Below are 4,488 nucleotides of genomic sequence, written 5' to 3'. Positions count from 1 at the left end.
ATTCACTTTTTTTTAAACTATTTTTTATTTAGTGATATTTTTTAGAAACCACTTAATAAGTATATATACTGAATAACACTAAAATATTTAGAGTCAATTTAGTAGGCAATCAAAATAGAATATATTTTTTTAATAATTTATTGTATTTAAAAACAAAAATTCAATGAAAATAGGGTTATATTTAATGTTTTCAAATATGTATATAGCAACATATTAAAAAATTGGTTTTTAATTTAAAAAATTATTTTACATTTGTTTATTAGGTTACCTACAAAATATTAAGTTGAATATAACTATTATTAATTAGCTTATGACGATGTTTTATGTCAATTTTTTTTATGTATAATTATTGTTTTTATAATATTATATAATTTATAATACGATAAATAATATATTTTTAAATTTTTTTAAAAAAATAATTGAATTTATAACATAAAATATAATTTTTTTTAGAACTTTTTTTTATATATGTTTTGTAATATAATTCAATATTTTACCATTTAAAAATTCAAAATATGGATATACTTTGAAACATTGTTTTCAAATTTTGCACCGTTTGTATCACATAATTCGAAACTCTTTTAAAAAATGAAATATAGATTATATATTTTAGTGAATTCATGAATTTGAAGATATAAAGATTGAGAATCCAAACTATCAACTAAATAGATCCTTAAATTTTTAAGGACAATTTTATTTAAAAAATATATTTTCTTTTCTAAATTATATTCCAAGCTCACTATTTATTTTTTTTTTGGAGTTGGTGGGACATGATGTACACATTTCTTTTGTAATTTACAAGAAAATTATTATCTTAATACATAACTATTTTACTAAACTTTGAACAAGTTTATTTGCACCCATGCATGTAAAGAAAAGTTAAAGTTAATCATATTTATGTCAATGGTCTCGAGGGAAATATAACTATTTTCGAAATGGAGAAAGGATTCATAATTAATTCGTCAAATTCATTTAATTAATTAAAATTTGGCAAGTTGTTTTTATTTAATATCATATTTGATAAAAAAGAGGAAGATAGATTGAGTGAAAGGGAAGATATTTGAATAATTCACATGAAAGATAATAACAATAATGATAAACTCCAATTGATCTTCTTGCTAAATATAACATTTAAGAAAGAAAAACCAAAAAACAAAATCGTCTTGCTCGATAGATTTTTAATTTTGAAAAATTTCTCTAATTGTGCAAAGAATCGATATCAGATGTGATTTGAAGCATCTGATTTTTTTATTTTTATTTTAAATTTTCAGATACGCTTCTAGATATGTGAAGCGAGGATACGTTGTTCAATTTTTTCTTCAAATTTAAGCCCAACCCACAACCTAATTTATTGTAGTGCATGTTTAGGAATGATTTTAAAATCATTAAAAAATCACTTTTTTTTTTCATTTTTTAAAATCGCTCGAAAACACACTTTTAATTACTCAAAATTAATTTAGTTCAATTTACACTTTTAAATGTAATTTTCATATCATCAAAATTAGTTTTGAAGAATTAAACATATTTTATGGTGATTTTGAAAATGACAAAAGTAATTTCAACCATTTAAAATTATTCCAAATATAAAAGTCTAATTAAATTGAGCAATCCAAAATAAATAAATTAAAAATGATAAAACATAAAAGATTAAAAAAAATCCGAAACATAATTAAATGTTCATTTTTCCCTTCCCTCCCATTATTTAAATCATGATTCACACTCCTTCATCCTCAACTTTATTCTTCAATCTTCATCTTCTACTTCTTTTCCTACCGTCTACTCTAGTCGCTCAACAATCACTCGACGTTACCGATTTTTTTTTCAAGTTTTCACTCTCTTCTTGAATCTATTTTAATCTAACTTAAAAATAAGTATTATAGCAATTAATTAGACATTTATAATATATATATATAACGTATCTTAACATATCCATATCTTAGTTTTTTGGAAATTAACGTATCGTTGTATCGTATCATATATATCTGTATTTGTGCTTCTTAGGGGCGAGCGAAAAAAATAGTCATTGAAACAAAAATTACTTATTTTTAATGGAAAAAATGGAGTTTTTCGAATTTTTTAAAATCTGTGATTGTTTTTTGTGTCATTAATTGATGACTAAGAATAACAGTTGGAATTGTTGATCGGCTACATTTGTTTAAGGTTGTCAGTTTCTACATTGGGTTGGCCGTCTCAGTGTTTGTCATTAAGAATGTTTGGAACATTGACTGTATTCGTAGGATTGTTTTTTTCCTTATTTATGCGAATACGTATTTTCACCATTATTGGATCTTTTCCTTTTTGGTTTGTTTTGCCATTTGAATTTCCACTACTTTTTTAAGGCCACTTTGCTCCATGCTACGGTTGTCGGTTTTGTGATTGAAAATCCTTTTTAATCGAATTTGTTAGAACGGCTAAAGTGAAAGAGCATTCTATGTACTTACCGTTTTTGAAGAAAAGTTTGCTGGTACTGTATCGATCAAGGCATCTGGTTGTATCTTTGGAAGAATTGGAGATCTCTTCATTGCTTAAGAATGGATCATTTAACTTAGGGAAGCCTAAGTTCGTTGAGTAAAGGGGACTTCATAGCAAGGTGCGAAGATGGTGAGTGAGAAGAGTTCTTACTCTTACTCTTAGAGATAGCCTAAGAGATACCTTACTAATATTCTACTTAGGGGAGACTAGATTTCTTCTGGAGGAGGCATTATACCTAGGGGGAGCATGAATGTTCTTCTTGCGAGAGAGCTATTCATATGTCATTGTAGTGGACGTTCACTTACAGATAAGTACAACGATGTAAACTTCTTAACTTCATATTAGTAAAAGTATCTTTCCACATGCACATTGTCCCAAGATGTAGGTGTGATTTCAACGAATTGATTTAACAAACCTTGTGTTCACCTTATTTATTTCTTGCTCTTGTTGTTATGGTTGTTCTGAGTTCGCAGGTACATTTAGTGTGACATCAAATAATGAGTGATTGAATATCTTATATTCAGTTATTAATTGAAAGGAAAAAAAAAAGATATGTTTTTTATGGAAAAAGACGAAAATTTTCGAATTTTCTGACTAGTTTGACAATTTTTTATGTCACCAATTTATGACTAAAATTAACAATCATTAAAGAGTGATGGTTCTTTGGAGTCATTAAATTGAAAACTTAAAAAAAATGATTTTGGTGGAAAAAGACAAGCAATTTTGAATTTCTTGACTTATATGCTTGTCTCATTGATACTGTAAATGTGACATTATTCATGTTTTTGTAACGGATCTTCAATGGACTTCAAGCATCTGGTTTGTTTGATGATTGGCAGTGGAACGGTCTTGTTTTGTTTGGTGGAATTCCTTGGCTGTCGGGGGGCGTGATTTTGGATTCATACGGGTCTACGGTGGTTCAAGATGTAAGGAGTAGTTTGGAAGTGCGGTTGTCGGAGTTCATGGATGGTGAAGGAGGTTTGGAGGTGGCCTACAGTTGTCTTGGGAGTTGCTTGAGATTTGGGGTTTTATCTAGGCAGTGAGGCTTAGGGGTAGGGCAGAGGATTATTAGGTTTTGGGTGTCGGATGCTAGTGGTTGGTTTTCTATCGCTAGTGCTTGGGAGAGTATACGTCCTCGTCGTTCTAGGGTGTCCTTGGGCTTAGTATTTTGTAGGCAAAGGGTGGTATTCCGCATCACTCCTTTTGTGCGTGGTTAGCAGTGAGGGATAGGTTGGGTATGCGAGATTGGTTGAGGAGTGTTGGGGTGTGTTGTCAGAGAGGGGGTGTCTTTTGTTGGGGGAGGTGTGGAGTTGCGGGATCATTTATTTTTTGAGTGTGGGTTTGGGAGAGAGGTGTGGTCTAGTGTGTTGCGTCAGTTGGTATCGACGCATCGGGTGGTTGGTTGGGAATGTAGAGTTGAGTTGGTTATGTCGAGTGGGGTTGGGTAAGGGGGTGCGTAGTAAGTTGTTTTTCCGGTGTTTTATGGTGTGCTTCTATATACTACATCTGGCAGGAGCGTAATCGGCGGCTGCATGAAGGTCGACCGAGGTCGGTGTCTACTCTGGTTCACCTTATGGTCTCTACGGTTCGTGCTCGTGCTACTTCTTCCTGGCGAGTTGACTTCTTGGTCTTTATCTAGTGTGTGTACGAATGTTTTTTTCTTTTTTGAGCTTTACGTTGTTCTCTGTTTTGTTGTAGCCCCTAGTTTGTGTGGGGTTTTGGGTTCTTTTCTCTGTCTTTCCCCTTGGTAGTTTGTGAGTTTACGTTTATGTGTTGTTTTTGTTCGGTGGTCTTATCCTGTTGGCTTTGTTTTAGTTTTATTGTCCTGTCTTTGCTTGTGCTTTGTTTGTTTTGATGCCTTTGATTTCCGGGCTGTGGAATCCCTTGTTGTTGTAAAATAATATCACCTATTCTAAAACAAAAAAATTTAATTTGAATATAAAATCCAAAATTTCCTTCAGTAAATACTAAATAAAAAAATTAGGAATACACGGGATGTTACATTTTTTTGTTGGG

This window comes from Benincasa hispida, chromosome 7, assembly GCF_009727055.1.
Source record: "Benincasa hispida cultivar B227 chromosome 7, ASM972705v1, whole genome shotgun sequence".
Taxonomy (NCBI): domain Eukaryota; kingdom Viridiplantae; phylum Streptophyta; class Magnoliopsida; order Cucurbitales; family Cucurbitaceae; genus Benincasa; species Benincasa hispida.
This window is presented reverse-complemented; position numbering follows the sequence as displayed.